Below are 22,034 nucleotides of genomic sequence, written 5' to 3'. Positions count from 1 at the left end.
TATAAACTACATGTGCATGGTGATGAACAGCAACAGAGATACTTTAATGAATTCTTGTATAGTGAAGACACCCTGATAAACGACACAATAGGTGTGTCTCAATCAGCTCCCTATTCCTATTTCTCCCTATCCCCAAGTTCAGGCACTGGTAAGGACCCTGGCTTGCTACACATTGGGACACTGATGATTCAAAAATCCGGTGACATGACTACATACATGCATTATAAAACTTCAGCACTTGCATTTATTAACAGGTAGGACCGATCTCTTTCTGACATGTCGCTCATAAATTTGTCAGTTTAAATCACATGCATTTCTGTAATGGTACTTCAAGCAAGATCATAGGCCATATAAGCTGAAAAAAGTTTTCTTCAGAAAACTGAAGAAATAAATCTGCTAAAGTTAGCGGCATCACATTACGTGCGTATGATGTCATGTGCCACTGACTGGGAAGCAGCTTATATTTTCGGTTAGTAACCAAAAAAAACGCTATTGTTACATTTGAGATGATATTACCTGTCTAAAATTCATACAGTTGACCAGTGTTTTTCAAAGTGGGGGCCCTCAACAATTTGGTGTGCCCATCCCTCCCACTTCTATGTCCTCTCTTTCTCACTCTCAGACAACCACGCACACACAATCAATTCCTAATGTAATGTAATATAAAGATGTAAGATGTAATTATTAATTTAAAAAAGGGGGATATATTCAGAAGTCTCTATTTTTAATGTGTTTTAAAGACATCTTGCAAAAGGGGGGCCTCAGACAAATGTTAATGCCATTTGGGGGGCCTTGCCCTGGAAAAGTTTGGGAACCCCTGCACTAGATGGTAGAGGACACAGTGCATAGTGCAAGTGTATAGTACGGCATTTGGGACACAACTTTAGTATCTACTCTCCGAAGTGTGTTTTCAGAACAGAAGTAACATAGTGAATAAATGTACCCCGTGCCGCGAGCAGACCAACTAATCGATAATGAGATTCGTTGAAAACGATTTTCATAATCAATTAGTTGTTGCAGCTCTAAAGATATGTCAAATAATGAGGATTTGTTGATCTACTCTACTGTTAAGTTTAATATAGGTTACAAAATTGACTAAAGGAAACATGTATTACAAGATACAACACACTTTCAGACATGTTTTCCGAGTGACATTTAAATCGTCTGCTGACAGACATCGCGACAGTTGGACTCTATTGATGATTTCCGAAACCCATCGTCAATCGTCCCAAGCATTTGTTAGCATATCATGGATATGGGTCTCATCACTAACAAGTCACTGCACAATATTTTTAGCTCAGTGTCTTAGAAATGTGTGAATGACTCAGTTTTGTGAAATGAACAGCTTTTTTCACCCTTTCCATGCCTGTACAAACTGACACTTTCACCGATTTATCTCAGTGGCTGAACTGTGAAAGCTAACTGGTAAATGAGGACAAATTTGCATTTGATTAAACTTTAATAGCACATGCGAGGTGTAAAATCCCAAAGCAGACCACTCCAATTCTTGCGACAGGAAAATGGTGGTTTATCCGGTTCAAAGTGATTTTGTCGCTCATTAATTTATTAGCCAGTTCAACATGCTGCAAGTTAACTCAGAGCTTCATGTTGTTTAAGATGTTTTACAACTGCATTAAGATTCCAAGTGGAATTTGATGGAGTGTTTTAGCCAAAGAGAGTTTAAACTGGCACTCAGTGTACTTACAACTCGCACACTGCACAGCGGACAGAGGCTTTTGTCTTGTGCATATGTTTAAGCTTACGTTTTGTGCATATGCGCCCACCCACAGTTTCTACCAGCTCAATACCTTCAACTGTTTTAGACTAAAGATAATTCTACAAAATGAAGAACTTCTATCCATTAGGCAGCAAACCTTTTCAGACCACACTGAATTTTTAATTCCTGCTAAATTAATAATGACATTCAATAAAGGTTAAGCTGTCCATTAGTGACTGCCCATTATAGCTTTATTACAAATGGTTGGAGAGTTTGTTTTTGTTGTTGGAGTAAATTTGGGCAATGCAAGAAATAGCAAACAGTACCAGTAACTGGGGTTAAATTCAGGAAGAGGGTTAAAGAGTGCCAGGATATATATTTGAACTTTAACTAAGGCTGCAACAACTAATCGATAATTAAAATAATCGACAACGAATTTGATTATGGATTAGTTGGGTCTGTGGCATCACTGTAGATAACCCCGTCAGTGACGTCACTCCACAATGGTGAAAAACGCATTTCTATGAATAAAACACATCTGAAACACAGCGGAGGTCACAGAGAGAGCTGCTGGGGGAAAGTGCACGATCCAGGTCGTCCAAAACATGAGAATGTTTTATATTAAGCGCTTCAAACAAAATCATAAGTGTATTAACGTGGCTTGTCGTGTCAGATGCTGCGACAAATGCGTGTGGTGTTTAACGGGTTCCAGACACGTTTTCTTCAGCACAGAAATGACATTTATACCTTTATATCCTTCTGTAAACGTTAGAAATTCACGCTAGTATTTCCATTTTACATAAAGGCTCGTCCTGATAGCGAGTGAGTCTCCATTAAACTTCACTGAATGAGCGCGAATCCAAGCATGCGTGTCAAACAGCGCAAAATAGAAAGGAAGCGCAATAACACTGACTACAATATTCACTTTGATCAAATGTTGTTTGATGCTATATTTAGCGATATAGCCGATAGGCCACGCACAGATCAACTAAATTGATAAAGAGATTCGTTGACAACTATTTTCATCAATTTTATCAATTAGTTGTTGCAGCTCTAGTTAATGTAACATGTAACTGTATAAAAATGTAAGATGTGTTATATATTTACAGAATAAAGTAACGTTACTGTGTTCAGATGAATAAATGTGTGTTACTACAGAACTTTCAACCTCTTACCACTTAACATTTAGTTTGTGCTTTTGTTTTTCTTTTATAGCCTTTTTAATAGTGATTTAACTTCTGCTTTAAAGCTTGTGGACAATCTTTTTTTTGTTTTCAAAGTATAACATTAATAGTTTTTTTTTTATTAAATAGCCTACTGATACATTTAATACCTTTTTCATAGCCTTCAATTTGTACAATGTTTGAAGGACAACATTGGGCAGAATGTGTAATAACGATTTTTGTTTGTGTGTTTTTTTTTTTTTTTTGTTTTTTTTTTACAGAAAAAAAGTTGGCCTTTTAATCAAACTAAACGATTAATCAAAGAAATAAGACAGATTAATATATTATCAAAATTGTTAGGTGCAGCCCGAACTGTACCTACTAAGCATGAAATACACTAAAGCCACGATACGAGACATCCCGATACAAGTTTCGTGAGACAATTTTGACACGAGACTGACAAATAAAATTCCTTTTTTTTTTTTTAACACTTATATTGAAATGACAAATCGAACCACTGCAATATCAAAACATTGGATTGTGTGAAAAGATGATCAGGATTTATAAAGGTGTAATGTTACCCTTTTATTAAAATGTCCTTTTTAATCTTTTTCAGTGTCATATAAATATATTTATTTCATGGCAACAACATTAATATGGAAAGATCGCTTGATGGTAGATGGTGCCTTAAATAATTATGATAAACAACAACAAAAAGTGTGTACCATTACCATACCATTACCTACTGCTGCCTGGCATGCACCTGAAATGCACACGCACATCACACTCAATAATTCTCAACCCAAGTGTGACTTACATTAAGCGCAGCACACAGCCATGGATTTTAACCCGCATTTCAGACCACACTCAAGCCAGCTGTGATAGAAACAGGAGTGTTTGTATATACAGCGGATTATGGTAACTACCTTCGGACTTTATACTGTGGATCTGCTGTGAATTCTGGACAGTCTAGCTCTAACTTCTGCATTTTTTTTTTTAAACCACGTAGGGGGGGATTCTTGAGCATTAGACAAAAAATATTTTCAAAGCAATTTACAAGATATGTGCCTAGAGCAGTGCTTCCCAAACCATCTCAGACAGTCCACATTTTTTCCCCTCCCACAACAACTCTGGACCAGTTATTCAGGTTCTTGACTGGTTAGTGTCACAATGGGAGCTGAGAGAAAGCAAAAAAGCATATCGTTAAGAGTAAGTGAAAATCAGTTTGAGAACCCCTGGATGCTACCCAATCTAATCTGTTATTGAGGTTTTGTTTCCATTTATTTCTTGTGTAATAAAACCCAGAGTGGCCCTTGGGTCCTAAGGAAGCAGCAGCAAGAGAGCAGAGACACCTGCTTCAGCCATGTTGCTCTGGTGATGGATTAGGGGTTGTTGCAGTTTAAAATTTTCATGGTATAATAACCTAGTCTAAATATATCACATATAAAAAGATTGAATCTCCTAGCTCAACACTGTTCAGTACCAAAGATAAGATATTTTGTCAGGATTGCCATGTTCTTCAGTGTATGTGATAGCCAACATGTGTGACAGCTTAGGTAGCAACATACCATGTTTACAACTGCAAAGGATTACACAGCCAAAGGGTTTTCAGGTCGGTCTGAGTCCCCTCTGTACTGTAATTTAGGGGGAGTCCAGAAGGATCAGGTGCTACATTTAACAAATGAATGCACTCTCTTTTACCAAAGTCAGCAAGAAGTTTTTGTTTCTCTACTGGGAGGACAAGTGAGTTAAAAAGACACTGGTGACTAATAACTGATACTGAGAATGATTTGTCCATCCCTGGGCATATCTGAACACAAATTTGTCAGTCTTATTTAATTAGGAGTACATTTCACTGAGACAGAATTTTGTCTGTCGATAAATAAATAAAGTTTAAAATAAATAAATAAATAAACACCAGTTATTTGTTAACCACTGACAGGACTCAGATGCATATTACATGGAGACTATGGTACATGGTGCATCTCAAATTTTTAATAAATCATGGAAAATTTAATTTCTTTCCATAATTTAACACAAAAAGTGGAACTTTCATATATTCTAAATTCATAAAGTGAAATATTTCAAGCCTTTTTTTAGTTTTAATCTTGATGATTACGGCTAACGGTTCATGAAAATCAAAAATCCAGTACCTCAATATTAGAATAAAGAATTTATAATACAGAAATGTCGACCTGAGAAGAGCTCTAATCAGCTAATTAACTCAAAACACCTGCAAAGGTTTCCTGAACCTTTAATCTCAGTCTGGTTCAGAACACATAACCACAATCATGGGGAAGATGAAAGAAATTTTGCATTTCATTTGGAAATCAAGGTCCCAGAGTCTGGAGGAAGAGTGGAGAGGAACAGAATCCAAGGTGCTTGAAGTCCAGTGTGAAGTTTCCACAGTCAGTGATGATTTGGGATGCCATGTCATCTGCTGGTGTCGGTCCACTGTGTCTTCTCGAGTCGAGAGTCGATGCAGCGTCTACCAGGAGATTTAGACCACTTCCTGCTTCCATCTGCTGACAAGCTTTATGAAGATGCTGATTTCCTTTCCAAGCAGGACTTGGAAGCTGCCCACAGTGCCAAAACTACTAGTAACTGGTTTGCTGACCATGGTATTACTGTGCTTGATTGGCCAGCCAACTCACCTGACCTGAAGGCCACAATCAAAACAACTTGGACTTCCATAACACCTCAGCTGCGCCACAGACTGATTGCTTCCATGCCATTCGTGCAAAAGGAGCCCAGACCAATTACTGAGTGCATAAATTAAAATACTTTTCAGAAGGTCGACATTTCTGTATTATAAAGTTTTTATTCTAATGTTTTGAGATACTGGATTTTTGATTTCCATGAGCTGTAAGCCGTAATCAAGATTGAAACAAACAAACAAACAAAAAAAAGGTTTGAAATACTTCACTTTGTGTAACGACTCTAGAATATATGAAAGTTCCACTTTTTGAATTAAATTATGGGGGGGAAATTAACTTTTGCACAATATAGTATTTTTTATTATTTTTTTTTAGATGCACCTGTATATGGTAATTAACACTGGCATGTCAACACTTCATTCAGGATCAGCAATGAATGGGAATTCACTCAGCATGATGAAAATCTTTTAGCCACCGAGTCATCCTTTTGACATTCATGTGTGCCAAAATGAGTCTCGGTAGCAGGTGTCCTGGGACTTTCTAATCTAGTTCAGAGGCTCACCAACATCAAGAGTGAGAACCATTAATAATTTTCCCACACCAGAAGCCTTAGCTTTAAAATACTCAAGCCTTGGACGTGCTCTACCTTGGAACCAATCAAAGATATCTCGCCTATACAGAATGCTGACAGCAACCCCCATCCGTTAGCATGCAGCCCCAGTCAGCAGTTTGCAAAGCACCACTGCCTGCTTTAGAGGTCAAAAGTTTCACACACTGGTTAGTGTCAGACATGACTGTTACTTAAGCCTCACAGTATGACTTGAGCCAATGGCATCATATTTATCACAGTGCAGTCTTAGTGAATCTATACATGTAACTACATTTCCTATATTTCCCATAATTCTCTACAACTTCAGAGGAAAAGGGGAAGGATTGCTTAAACAGTCCTTTACTGCTTAATTTTAGGATGTTTAAATAGGTATTCTGCCAATGGCATATGGACCATGAGTTACTGTTTATTTATTTATTTATTTATTTATTTATTTATTTAAATAAACCAACTATATGACAAACAGCAAAAATCAGTATTCTGAAAGAGTTGGTGAGAAAATTTCCATCCAGTTTTGTAATCAGATGGTGTTTTATCACATGAATTATGTCAAACCTACACTTCAGTCTTACAAGGCATGTCAAATAAATCTATTGTGCAGCAGATGTAGAAATATCCTGCAACACTGACATGTTCATCCCCAATTTTCAGGCCCTACACAATTGAGCATGTGCTGGAATTCCCAACAAAACTACAAGACCTGTTATTTTCAGTATTTATTCAGTAATACAGGTAGAATTGCCTCCTCCCAGTTCCAAGGTCACCAGTTTGATCCTGGACTTGGAGTTATTGTCTGGAGTTTCACATGTTCTCCCTGTGTCTGTGTGGGATTCCTCTGGGTTCACTCCCACCTCCGAAAAAAAAAAAAGCCAGTACATGATGAATTGGCTACGTTAACTGCTCCACAGTGTGTGTGTGGTGTACAGACACACATTTTCATATTTTTTTATATTATATATATATATATTTTTTATATTACACACGTTTGAGGCAGCTGGCATTGTAAAACCCACTAACATTATGCTCCATGAAATGTTTGCAATAGCCAAATATCTGTTAACAACGCTAACGCATTGCAACATTATAGACTAGCTCCTAATGGGCCACCATGAATCGCCATTCAGCCCCTGTCCTGTCAACTAAATGTAGAATAAGGTCACTAATAATTATTCAAATGTTAATGGTTTTTTTTGGCCTGCCACCATATCAGTGAATTTAAACTAATGCTTGTATTCAGAGTATAAGGGGTGTGTGTGTGTGCGCAGGCGTTTAGGAGTGCACCACTGTTTTAGTCATTGTCAGACAGAGTTTATAAACTAAAATATCACCCGCTCTCTCTTTTTGCCAGTATCAGTCTGTCCACCAGGGGAGTTTTAAATTATTTTTTTTAAAACCACACTGTGGTATTGCGTATCGTGTACTTTTGTCAGTATAGGTACTGACTGCTAGATTTTTGGTATTGCGACATCCCTAATCAGGATAAACAGTTACTGAAGACGAATGAATACATTTTGAGGAATAAATTCAGTCAATATCTGCCCAGTGCAATTTATCTGTACAGCCTACAAAACAATAGGGAATTTAACTTTTGCAAAATGACTAACACAACCCAATCATTAATCAAATAATGAAAACGGCTTCAACAAACACATACGTATACTCATGTGAAGAGCTTTCCCACGTACTAAAATGTAAAATCAACTTTATAAACCGTGCAAGAAATAGACTTGGGATGCAATATTTTATGAACAAAAATAAGATTTGAAATGGTGGTTGGATATTGCAATGACGATATGAGATGTGATAAATGAAATATTTTATAGTTTATATAATAAAGCAAATATAAAAAGTCAAGTAGTTATTTTTTTTATTGTCATCCCTCTATATAGCTTGTACAGTTTGGAATGAAATGTCGTTTCTGTAGGATCATGGTGCAGCACAACAGTAACAGTAAACAAGACTACATAAAATACAAATACCGAACAGTGTGAGATGAGCGCAGGACAATAAATACGCAGAACATGGACTGTAAACTATTGTGTAGTGTAGCAGCAAATAAGTGTAGCAGCAGTACTGGTGGCAGAGTGGTGTCAAAGTCTGCCACCATAAATATAAAGTAAACCAATAAATGTTTACACAGCAGATGTGTTATTTGTAGATGCCCAAAACAGCAGGGATAATTAACCTACAGTCCTAAATTAATTTTTTTGTTTTGTTTTTAACCCTAACCCATTTACACTGCACCTTACAGGTTCAGTGACATACTGCCTTTAGGCACATTATTTTACTCATGTTTACTTTGATTGTAGCATTTTAATTAGACATTATAGCTCTTACTTGTGCTCCCACTGTTTACCAAGTCTACATTGTGAGAGAGAGAAGCAATGCGGCGGCGTGACAGATAGATCCCTTACAGATTTATGACAGAATTTACACTGCAAGTGTGCAATCACAGCATATAATGACAATTAATTTAAATAAACTAAGCCAGTCCAGTAACCAAAATGTTCACGCTCCCAAAAATTCATAAAGGCATCATAAAAGTAAATCCATGTGACTCCAGTAATTTAATCCCAATGTTATGAAGTGATATGAATGCTTTGCATGTGCAAAAAAAAACAAAATTAAGTCTTTATTCACAAAATATTTGAACTTCCGCATAGATCTCCGACACACACTCGAGAGAACCATGACACAAAAAACAAACAAACAAAAAAACAAACATGCAAGTCGTCCTCTATGCCAAAATCTGCAGACATCTTTGTTACAAAGACTGTGTGTTCTATGTAACTCAATTTGCGTACCACGTTCCTCTTCCTCTGCTGTGAACAGCAGGATCCAGAAGCCCTGCACTGTATCGCGAGACTGACCGAGCACAGACCAACTAATCGTTAATGAGATTCGTTGTCAACGATTTCAAAATCAATTATTATTGAATCTAAATAGGGCTTTAAAAAAAATTCCACTTAGGCCTCAGCTTGTGCCATCAACTAGTCTTCCTATTCACTAGTTAGGTGTTCTAACTAGGGAATAACAATGGTCTTTCATGGTGTAAATAGTGCATGGTGTTTATTGCACACAATTTTGAGATTCAGCCACAGAAAGAAATGCGGCACACGAACAGTTCCGAATGTGACAGTAAAAGTGCATCCCATGTCTATATTTTAACTTGAGTGTGATTAAAACGAAATCCCCACTAGAACTACTCTGAAAAGTGTAAAGACTGCATTTAAAATCACATTTTCCTTTGCCATAACCACTTTTTTTAAAAAACAATTTTTTTCATAAGTAGCTAAACTCTCAGAACAGAGCAGGCAAAAAGCCCTACTCGGATTGGATAAGTACTTCGGAGGACGTCTGTAGTAATTTTTTTTTTTTACATGGCTTTTCAGTGATCCCTCTCCATTCACATCACATCCAAGCAGTTGTAAAGGTACTTGAGTAAAGAAGAGACTCTTATTTCACTTTAAGGCAAACCAAAGTTCCAGCAGCAATTTTAAAACATAATAAAAACAGCAATCACAAAGTATGCAAGAAGCGTTTCATGTTTCGTTTCAAGACTCAGGAAGTGTTTAATATCTGGGGGAGGGACTCTGATCCATGCACTACTTAACTAAATATGGCACATGGCAACAGTAGAACATCCTTCTTTCCAACTCAAAGCAACATCTGCATAGACAATCATGGACATGCATATTCAGATAGGAGTAAAATAATCAGTAAACAGAGGAGGATGGAGAAAATCCCTGATGTGGCCGATCCAGAATGGAAATAAAGTCAAAGAGGAGCATCTATAAAACAGGAAATAACCCCAGGACACCATGTAAATTGAATCCCTTCCAGATAGGGCTCAAGAAGTTTCATGGCTAAAACGGTGACTGGGAGGAAGCACAAAATATTTCCAAACTGTTGCTCATGCTGCATCACAGAGCAGCGCAACACCCTCGGAGAACAGTGCTATCTGCCCTCTTCCACATTCACAGATGCCAATGATTGGCTAGGGTCACTGTGATTGACAGGGGAAAGAATGCATGTCATCCCTCCCACTCAGAGCATTGTCAAGATTCGAATTTGCGATTTCCTGATGATATGGTGAATGCTTTCCTGTTGCACCACTCAGGACCCCCTCACCATATTTTTTAATCAATCATATTCTGCATTTATCAATAGTTGACTAGAAGGAAAATTGACTCAAACGCCACGTTTCCACTGCAGGAACTTTCCCCAGAAGCTAGGGAATTTTGGAAGTACTCCACCGGAGGAACCAGGATGTAAATTAAGTTCCGAGTAAAATATTCCCCCCTCAGAAAGTCCCTACTCAGGAGGTGGTACTTTTTTCAAAGTTCAGGACCTTTGGGGGGTGGGACTCGGGCGCTGAAAATGCTGACTGGTTGAGTGCACGCAACATTTTTTTTTTCCAACCTCCATTTTTAAACGTCTGTTGCGGTGCGTACAGTAATTGCTGTTTATTGCGACACAAAATGGAGTTTCTTAAGAAATACGACCGACGCACCAACGACGAGGTTCAGGCCTTAATAAGTATTTATGCAGAGGATGAAATACAGCGGGAACTGGAAATGACGACCAGCAACGAAAAAGTATACTTAAAAATCTCAAGTGGGTTAACCAAGCTGGGCATTGTTCACACAAGGAAACAGTGCAGAAAAAAGCTTGTGCATGCGTGTTTGTCTCAGTCATCGCAGCAATAGCTGATAAAATCCATTTGCTTAGCATTACCAGCGTTCTGAATTCGCTTTACTACCACTGCTCGTCGGGTTTTCTCAATGACCTTTTAGCAAAGCAATACGTTACAATCAACAGCAGCACCGCGTGAATCTCCTCCATGCTTGTTGTTGTTGCAGTGTCGTTATCAAATTCCAGAAAATAGACTGTCCGTTTTTACGACACTAACTTTTATCCAGAGAGAGAAATAAATTTTATTCCATGACCGGGAATCGAACCCCGGCCGCGGCAGTGAGAGCGCCGAATACCAACCACTACACCACCAGTTTGGTTACAGCAAACATCTTGCATCCTTAAAATCAGCTTACTTTGTGTCAATAATTAGTTTGACAGTAACATGCTTCGAGGCTTCATATCCTCGCCAAGGGATTGTCGCGCGCAGTCATTCTGTATGTCAACTGACTAATTTGCCTAATCTTCACGGTACTTTGGGCCGCGATAGAAAAGCAGAAAACAAAAAGGTCTGGAGGAACCAAAACGGTCCTTTGCAAAAATTCCTGGGACTAACTGTTCCAGGTAATTTCATTGGAAATGCAGCTAAAGTTACTAACTGCTAACAAAAGCTGGCTCTTGAGTTGCTTTACTGGTCATTATTTGTTTAGGAGTTTGTATGGTTACAAGTTGCACATAGCATGGCCCTTCTTCAAACTGGACACAGATTGGCTTTTCTTTTCCCTCTCTTTCCAGTTGGGCACGTTCATCATGCTTGCAAACACACAATCAGTGACAGCTTAGCCAATGAGTCGAAGCAAGGATGTTCTGTTTTGAGGTGTTAACATGATGGAAGATATTGACTGAACTCACATTGTCCAATAAATCAACAGGTTAAAAATCTGGTCACAGACTGGACTGGGCAATCTCATCGCACACAAACACACACAGATAAGAACATGCTTGACCATTCCAATCCTGACAATCTTATCAAGTCGAGATTTAAACACAGTTATGTCATGTCCAAGAAATTTCACACTACCATATCAAATACTATTTCAAAAAAACCAAAAATATTTCGTAAAATGTTTTGTTAAAACATCTTGTTTTTGTGAGAAATCCAGACGATCCATCGCAAGGAAGCCTGGAGCATATCCCAGGGAACTCATGGCACAAGGCAAGGGACACCCTGGTGGTGCATCAACCCATCGCACAAGTTAGAAACAATCAGCCTACAACGCATGTCTTTGGACTGGGGGAGGAAAATAGAGGACCCTGAGGAAAACCCCCGAAGCACGGAGAGATCAGGCAAACTCCACGCACACAGGGAGAAGGCAGGATTCGTACCCCCAACCCTGGAGATGCGAGGCAAACGTGTTAACTGCTAAGCCACCATGCTCCCCTGTATATTCATCCAATTACTTAAAATATAATTAGGGCTTCAATTTATTTTTTTATGGATGCACAAAAAAAAAAAAAAAAAAAAAAAAAAAAAAAAAAAAAAGCACTGATAAACTACAGTCCTACATTAATAATAAAATCTCACTTTCACTGCACCTTCCTTCTGGTTTCTGTTACTCACTGCTTTTTAGACATATTGTTTTAGTTGCGTTTACCTTGATCATAGTGATTTTAATTAGACATTACAGATCTTACTTGCAGTCCCACTGTGTATCACCGCGTCTGCACCGCGAGTGAGGCGCAACACGGCCTCATTATTAACAGATCACTCCTATTATAATAAACGACAGAAGTTACACTGTAAGTGCGCAAATAGAACATATAATGACAAACTTGAATCAAACTAAACCTTTTAAGAAACTTGCACCAGTTTCCCATGCCCCTTGCACACATTGGAGTATTTTGGACATAAACATAAGTTTGTGCTTGTGCATCACTGTCATGTGTCCACGCTACACAAACTCCACGTCGTAAAGTTTGATCTACTTCATGGTGTTTAATATGAAATGCTCCACTGCCTTAGAGGACTTTGACATGGCACACGTTCTTCCTCAGTCACTTGACGATTACGGCTCTGTCTGTAAGCTAAAGAAATGCATCTTCATTGACTCTGGGTATCTGCTAAAGTTAGCAGCGTCACATTATGTGCATTACATACTTCCGGTTAGTGAAGATACAGTAGTAGAGACAATACTACCTTTCCAAAATTCATACACTAGACGGTAGAGGAGATAATGCATAGTGTAAGTGTATCGTACGTCATTTGGGACACAACTTTAGTATTTACTCTCCGAAGCATGTTTTCGGTTCAGAAGTAATGTAGTAAGTAAACGCACCTCATGCTGTGTGCAGACCAACTAATTGATAATGCGATTTGTTGACAACAATTTTCATAATCGAATAGTTGTCACAGCTCCAAATATAACACCAAACATTATTTTCATTTACAATACGATACATATACAAATATGAAATATTTATGTTCATGAGACTGACTGTTGCCTGCTAAAAATCAAGCTAGACCTGGGGTGGTGGGAATTGTACATTAGGCCTATATTTATCTGTATAATTGTAGTAAAGTTTCACACTTGTTATAGATGGTCAGTAACCTATCAGAAAGGTAAAAAAAAAAATCTGACTCAGTCAACCCCAAACATGCCTATAACTGAAACTTTCACAGTCCCCAAACAAGAGGTAGAAAATTCCCATCACACCCTAACCTTATGATTTTAAAATGACTCTTGTTTCTGTTTTCAGGGTCATTTGTAGAGCGAGATCATACAGGTGAAGAAACACCCGCATAAACACAGTGTGACGAATGTCTGATAAGGTTTTTTGGGGCCACAGTACTGTTTTGATATCTTGGACTGTGATATTATACCTGGTATTAATGTTGAAGTTACAAATGTATAGTACGCATGTGGAAAAACTGAATGGTCTTGAATCTTGTCTAAACAGAACAAATGGCCAAAAAACATACATTCGAGAGGTACTGTGTTAAAACCAATGTGTGAACATAACTGACGGATGCGTAAAGCAGAGAAACAAGCCCGTAAATAAAAAAAACTTACACAAATCCACACTAGCGCACTCAGCAGTGCGCGTGCCTGAGAGTGAAGGCCTCGCGGGCCTGGACTCGTCATAAACACCGGGAAATCTTACTTCAACACTTTTACTGAACATTTCTGTAATAAAAATGTTCAGCAAACTTCCAATACAACACAACACAAATGCAAGGGGGGAGGGGGGACCAGCTAAAGTGACACAAGCAAACCACCAGAAGTGAAATATCGTGTACTGTATAATATAATGTGTACTAACTAGCCTAGTATAAAAGCACCGAATGCGTCTTTTAAAAAGTAATTTAAAAAAAACATAGGTCGAGATAAAAGCTCAAATTCATTTAAAAACAGACAATTTCTTAGTAGAGTCCTGATAAATATTCCTTTAATGCCGAGTTTGAGGATTATTTCTGACGGGCGTTTGACAACACACACAATAAACACCTCATTAATGTACAAAATTGTCTCTTATTTCACATGACGTGATGTGTTTACAGATAAATACACAAACTGTTTGATTTAGACCCGAATAAACAATAAACAAGCTGCCCCATCAATATCCGTTGTTACACAACACCTCCTCTTGCTAACGCTTTTACACACCACCAGTGTGTGTGTGTGTGTGTGTGTGTGTGTGTGTGTGTGTGTGTGAGAGAGAGAGAGAGAGAGAGAGAGAGAGAGAGAGACTGACTCTCCGTGTGTGCGTGTGTGTGTGTGTTAGCTAGCACCCCAGCTAACTGGCTAACCTGTTTAGGTAATGCTGAAAACCAGGCCGTGTTAGCGTCAGCGCTAAATAAACTGACAGAGCCAGCTAGCGTTCATGCTAACCGAGCTAATGAGTCACACACAGCTAGCTAACGTTACTTACCTTATAAAATACCACGGATACACAGACTCCGTTCCGACTTCTGTTTATAACCTCTGGATATTTTATCCCAAATTCTTCAATTCGCTTCTTTAAAAAAAACAAACAAACAATCAAACAGATATTACTTTACATGAGAGCCGATAATTCCGTTTTCGGTGTTTCACAGCGTGAATTCTTTGGCATTTTAGGGCCAGTTTTTTTGCGCCCCTGAACAACTCACCGCCCTAAACATGAAATAACTGAAAGTCTCGCATGAATACAGGTTCCCGATATGAAATAAACAACTGTACGGATACTGAAAATAATCTTTCTCCCATAGAGAGGGCCAAGCTCTTCATCGGGTCAGAGTCTTGTGAAGAGGTGGGAGCTTATGATGGAGCTCTCTGATTGGCTGGACATCTTCAAACTCAGCCCTCTCATTGGATTATTTTACAGGCAAACAGTGCGCATGATGGAAAATCATGTGATGCTATTGGCTAAGACATTGTCAATTATCCGAATCATACAAATCAAGTTTAGATCGAGTTATTCGGAGGGGTTCTCAAACTTTCTAGACCCAGGAGAGTAATTCAGTGTTAAAAATGTAATAGCCCGGATTTGTTTTATGAACACAATCTAACTATTCACATGTACCATCATATTTATTTATTGAAGCCGTGTGAGCTTTTTTAAATTATTGATTATAGAACTTTGCAACCACAAGACCCAAACCAGTTACACAATGTTAAAATTGCAGCATATTAACAGCACTATTTCCTTGTTTAATTTAAAATATCACTTGATGAATGTGTATGCTAGTATAATAATAAAAAAAAACATTCTAATAATAAATCCATTTTGTATACTGCTTTTCCTTTGGAGTCACAGGGAACCAGGAGCCTATCCCAGAGAGCATAGGGCACAAGGCAGGGTACACCCTGGATGGGGTGCCAATCCATCACAGAACACAATCACATACACATTCACACACACCCATTCATACACTACGGACACTATGGACATGCCAATCCGCCTACCATGCATCTCTTTGGACTGCATGGGGGAGGAAACTGGAGTACCCGGAGGAAACCCCCACAGCACGGGGAGAACATGCACACTCCACACACACAGGGCAGTGGCTGGAATTGAACCCCTAATCCTGGCAATGTGTGGACAGTGGGCTAACCACTAAGCCATCATACACCCTATTATTATTACTATTATTATTATTATTATTATTATTGTTATTATTCTTAAATTCAAGTGACCAGTAAGTAAAGGCTTTAAGAACTTTAGAATAATGAACAACTAAGAAGGAGAAGAAAAAGAAGAAGAAGAAGAAGTAAAAGAATGACCAACTATAAGTACTCTGATACTGGTTGCTCATTGCTCACAGACCCTTGGGGGTCCTTTGAGTACCATGGGTGTATTTTGTGTGAAACAAATATCCCACAAATGAGCATTTTCTTGAGTTGAGATGCCTACTGCTTTTTTTAAAAACCTAAATTAAACACACACTGAATTGTCAGTTTATTAGATACATCTATCTAATAACGTACTACATACTGGATATTATATGTCTGAAATTTGTACCATGGAGAAAGCACCATGCGCAGTTGCTGCTCTTTGGAATGTTGCACAGAATTGTTGTGAACAATCTTTTCTACCTCATCACAAAGATGCCTAATGTCTAATAGGGTTGAGACTGCATAGGTGACTGAAAGTTAGTTTCATGTTCCTGGCACAATGCAGTGATGTTGTGTGCCTTGTAAATTTAAAACTGCTGTAGTTCTGAAGGAATTTCCCATGCCATCACAGCAATCAGGATGGATCCTGGGAATCATGCTGCTCACACCAAACTCTGACCATAAGATTCCTGGGTTGGTCCAACTGGCAACTTTTTTCTATCCCTCAACAGTACATGTTATATAGTTATGTGGTTCAGCTTCACAAAATTTTGCAAATTTCCTCTGGGTTCTTGATTTTCCTCCCACCTTCCAAAAATAGGCTACTGGTGGATTCCAGGGTGTGTTCCCACCTCATGTGCAGTATTCCTGGGATAGGCTCCATGATCCACTGCGACCCTGAGCAGGACAAAGTGCTTACTGAAGATGAATGAAAGAATGAATAATAAAATGCATACTATAATAGATAATGGAATATAGTAACAGATCAGCATGTACTCACATAGTAAAGTTTTGAATGACAGATTAATTTAGTCTTTACATTTGTCTCAAACACTGTGTCATCTGTATCTCATTTGTTTATAGCTATAAATGTAGAAATTGACAAAGCAGTATAAATGTGGATCTTCTTTGCTTATCAAAAGTCAGAGCTCTGAGTGGACGGTCATTGACTGCTTGACAGCACCATCAAGTGGTCACCAGAAGTTTAGAGCAGTTTGCTCTCTGACCCCACACTGTACACTGAATTGATTAAACATTGAAAGGTATTCACTGTCTGGCAAAAGGTTTAGATCGCTTTTATTGATTCAGTTGTTCTATTGCATTCTCTGTTTTAATTACAATTCAGCCAGTTACAATATATCAGAAATCATCTGATGCAAAACAGCAATGAAAAAGTTTTTATCTATGACAAATACAGTACCAGAAAGATCAATCCTAATGAGCACTAATTGACCAGAGACATCCATTAAGACTGGACTATCTTAACTTGGCCCATGTCTTTGGTCTACCTTTGGCCATGGTATGTCTTGATTTGTCCAGTAATAATATGATTTTTATTCATATTTGACAGCTTGGATACAGAACAGCCATATTTGTAGACTGGTTTTCTTTTTTTTTTTCTTTCCAAAAACACATTTTAAAACCTTCCCTCTGGCTGAAATATAGATATCCAATTAATATCGACAAAGACATAATTTCGATAATTTTAGATGTCTTTCTGCTCGCTGGGATTAAATTATTGATGTTCTTGCTTAGGTATTAAATGACTTCATCCTAGTAAAGCAGATGAAAACATCTTATTTTCGTCACTTTCTGTCACCTTGCCTTTATATGCAGCAGAGTATTTTAGCTAGTGGCAATGTGGAATTAAAATACAAAGAACACTCAAAACATATGCAGATCCTATGTTAATAACTAATCACTATGGCAAAAATGGAGGTATAATAAAAACATATATTTACTAATAGTGTTTTTAACTGTTGTTACAATAATTGAAATTGGGGTCACATTTAAAGGAGCACACCAGCAGTTTTCCAGCTTATCTCTACTATCCACTGTGTCTATAATGTATCAGCAGTTACCACTGATTAGAATTTCGACGTTTTCCAGAGGAACAGAAAACATGTTTATCTGTAATTCACTTATGATGGAAGTGTAGTCATAGTCATAGAGGATAGTCAATAAATGTTTACACATAAATGAAACACATTGTTGTAGAACACTTTCATTAATTCTTCCGCCAAATGTTTTTTTTGTAAATTAAGTTCCAAACTTGTAATATTTTCAAATATGGAACTGCTTGTGTAGAAGGAAAATTGAAGTCATGTTTTACTACTTAGTTAAAGCATAAGAACCAAAAATGACTTTTTAAATCTTTAAAACAGAGTGCACGTAACGTACCTCTACATTTAAATAACAAACAAAATACCCTATTAGCGTCCATATTTAAATAAAATAAATGATAGATTCAAATATATATGATGCATCTGTAGTGTTATACAGCATTTAATAGTTTCTTCCATGTGGATATGAGGTTATAAACAGATATATCAAACAGTGTGAATAGTAAAAACCTGTGATATTGGGTTATGTGATTATTACACCATGTGGTACAAAAAAAAAAGCAAGTATCAAAAATGCAATAAAATAAAATGTACATCAGTGTTTATGCATCATGCTCATGATACTGTTCTATGTCTTCATTGCTGAATGCTTGCTTTAGGATGAACAGGAATAAATAATGTTGCCAGTTATAATCTGCCTTTTTTTTTTTCCTATTGCATTCATCCTCATCCTTGCCAGTGTGATGAATGGATATACTTGAACCCCATTGTGCTGCTCTGCTTTTCCTTGCTGTTACAGTTTGGGGCATGCTATTTCTTTCATTCTCATATATAATTCCATGTTGGCCTTGATTCCTAAGATAAGAGGACGTGATCACTAGCGCATTCTCCACCCTAACAGTCCCCTGTGAAAATGTTCTTTTCTCCAGGGCTTCTCTTTTTGTAGCTCAATCTATCCAATGTCCTCAAAATGGTTTAGGTATATGTGTGTGTTCTGTATACATATATCCATCATCATATTCAGATACTATGTGCAGGACCAGTGTGGTGTATTTAAGCTGGAGAAGAACAGACAATAATTATCTGATGTTTATGTGGTTGTCCTTATCTGTAGCAGGTGAAAACAAGTCTGTCGCTTTGTGTCCTATCCTCGCTAGGACACAATCAGAGCCATGGATTTATGAGCATCCAGATCCCTCTTGGGGCTTAGCACCGTAAACATCTGGGATCAGGACACAGATTTAAGAACATGCACCACTTGCACTTGGTAATTTTGGTCAAGGAAGATTAGACATGACAATTTTTAATTTGTCTCTGAATCCATGTTATAAGATGATAATACCACCACCGTCTTTATATATATATATATATATATATATATATATATATATATATATATATATATATATATAAACAGGAGCACTGATATTTTTATGAGCAGCAAACAAATCAGGTTTTAAGCAATCAGAGAAAGAAGAATCATAAGAGATAAGGATCAGAGAAAGGTTGGGCACTTTACAAAATGAAACTGATGGAAATTATGAAACCTTATGCAGTTCTGTATATGTCTGGTGTTCAAATCCTCAGATCTGCAAGGATTTTACATGATATTTTTTAACATTTACAATACACTTTTTAAAAATTCAGAGCTGAATGATGTTCTTCATCCTACATGGTTTACTGTTTAACTAGAAAGAACATAACTGTGAAAAGTGTGTGATGGAGACATTGTCAAATCCTTTTGTTTTAGTGTGTATCACACCGTCCTGAGACAGCCGTGATAGCTTATCTTGTAACTAGAATATCTGATCCATGCAGAGAGCATTATTACGGGCTTGCAAACCTTTTCTACTTTGCCCTCAGTCTCATAAACATCTCTTATCCTATGAGAGCATGAACTGCCATCTGATGAGTTTTTCATAAGTCTGGACTTAATCAGACAGCAAACAGGAACACAAAAATGACAATATTAATCATATTTCAATAAAGATATGCACAGTAATCCTGATACTAGGCAGATCCCCTCCTCTCATCTTGTCTGTGAGAGCACACACTCACACAAAGTACAAAAAGTCCCATGTATGTATGCATAATGACTGATTAATGGTGACATTTTTACTGCTCCATAATTCCTAACAACTAGTAGAGGTAGAAATGTTTGTCTTTGTGTCCTTGTGTCCTGTATAGACAGAGCCATAGTATGTGTATAAAGCTGCACTGATGTCTGTTTTGGATTCAGTGACGATAGAGAAGGTCATTGAGTTGGCTGTTGAAATTTTTATATAATTTAGTATAACTTTCACTGAATAAAATGCTCTCACATTAGAAAAAAAATACAATGTTCAGAAGGTTACTTGCATGTCCACCACACAAAGTCAGTAAGAGTGTTCATATATATGGTTATAGTTATATTTGTAATGAACATCAGAATGGGGAACCAATGGTGTTTCACAACATGTCTTGGTTGGAGATAAATATCTGATACAGTGGAACTGTAACTGAAAGAACTTTATGCCAAGGCTATAATCCAGAAATGTGCTGTAAATGGATGGTGGCAAGTGGTAAAGGGTGGGGGTTTGAATGACTCATGGGCCCTATAAACATACACAGGCTTTACATTTGGCTCTCCAGCCAGGGAGAGTATTTTGATTGTGGGTGGCATGCTGGCAATTCTGCACTTCTGTCTAGATCACCTGCTCTACCGTTAGGATAGTCACCAGGGTTGTCGCTTGGGATAGTAAAAGAGACTGGATCAAAGGAGAAGAAGTCAAACTCAAGAGGTTCTGGTGTCTCAAACAGCATAGTTCCCAAAGCCATAACTCTGCACAGAACCTGGCTGACCTGTCACTGAAGATGGTGGCATAGTGGTACTCTGTGTTTACAAGGTGGATTCAAGCCCCTACTGGATTTAGTTTGGCACAAACTGCAAATCAGTCACTTCACCGCCTGTAGTCTGCTGGTATTCTGAACCAGAATTCTGCTGCATCTCCAATAACCATGATGAGTGAGACTCAAGCAATCTGTTGTACCTTTTCGTACCTTGTTTAGTCTCTGTGGTCTTGTTCACTGCTTTCTCCAAATTGAAGCAGTGCTACAGCTGCTGACCAAAAGACATCGGATGGCCTCCTTAACCCTTTCTCAATCATGATTTGAGACTGAAAACAGGGGCATCATTACAGGGGGAATAGTGGAACTGACTCTCCCTAGGTGGAGAAGGACTATAAAGGTTGGCATTTTTGATGATTTGGCAAATTTGTAAAACTCTGCTGAAAGGTTTACAGATGTGCTGGGTACCCCGTCCCCATCCTTCTAGTCAGTCAAAACAAAAAGAAAGGAGTACTTTGCTCATACACACAAAGGTTTTCTTGTTTTGTAGTTCTGTGCAAAAAATATTATGTTGTGTTAGTGTTTTGAAGGGAGTGAAATCTGTAATGCTCATCTGTAAATGAGTATTAGATTATTCTAAAGATAATTTACATGGCACTAAAACAAACAGTGTATTTAGCTACAATGAGCAGCACTCTTTCTAGCTATTACAAGGATAAAGCATAGAACAATGACTGAGGGCACAGAGAGGAGCATAAACTGGGCATTTCTGGCTTTTTCAAGGACTTCTCTTTGTTTAAAGGTGGGTACTGTTTAGTTCTCCCAGAAGGGTCATTATACAGAAAAGTAGGGCATCTGAAGGCCCTGGGGCAATCAGGCCTGAGAGTTTTCCAATGCTTCATCAGGAACAAGCAGAAGCTCACTGAATTCAACACAGACTCAATTAAAGAGAAGTGCATCACACATTGTGATCCATTCCTCTTAGCTAGTTAGTTGATCACACTGTACTGGCCAACATACCTGACGTCACAGGATGGCAAAGATGTTACTTGTAAAAGGAGACAGACTTACACCATTAACCATCCACCTGTAAGAATGCACTAACGTTGCTGTGAAATGCCAATCAAACATGTACAACACAGTGAAGTACTGCATTTGAAAAAGGGAGGACCACATGAGTTGTGGGGGTGGGGGTGGGGGGGGGGGGGGGTAGCATAACTCATAAGTTGTAAGTCATTAATTTTCTTTTTCATGTAGGTTACCACTG

At 38.0% G+C, this 22,034-nt stretch overlaps 1 protein-coding gene across 3 annotated transcripts in view; it reads right to left on the bottom strand.

Annotated features, from left to right (window-relative positions):
- The window catches only part of ppm1bb (protein phosphatase, Mg2+/Mn2+ dependent, 1Bb), a 35,454-nt gene extending 20,364 nt beyond the window's left edge, over positions 1–15,090 (bottom strand). For 2 of the 3 annotated variants that reach the window (XM_017483730.3, XM_017483727.3), the window contains exon 1: positions 14,713–15,088. The gene's annotated coding sequence lies outside the window, so the exon portion shown is untranslated. Of the gene's footprint in view, positions 1–14,712 lie in introns of all 3 variants that reach the window. The other variant, XM_017483728.2, reaches the window with a different exon arrangement.
- Between the last annotated feature and the right edge of the window lie 6,944 nt (positions 15,091–22,034).

This window comes from Ictalurus punctatus, chromosome 13, assembly GCF_001660625.3.
Source record: "Ictalurus punctatus breed USDA103 chromosome 13, Coco_2.0, whole genome shotgun sequence".
In the NCBI taxonomy this organism is placed as follows: Eukaryota; Metazoa; Chordata; class Actinopteri; order Siluriformes; family Ictaluridae; genus Ictalurus; species Ictalurus punctatus.
Note: the sequence above shows the minus strand (reverse complement) of the source record. Positions and strands in the feature narration are given on the sequence as shown.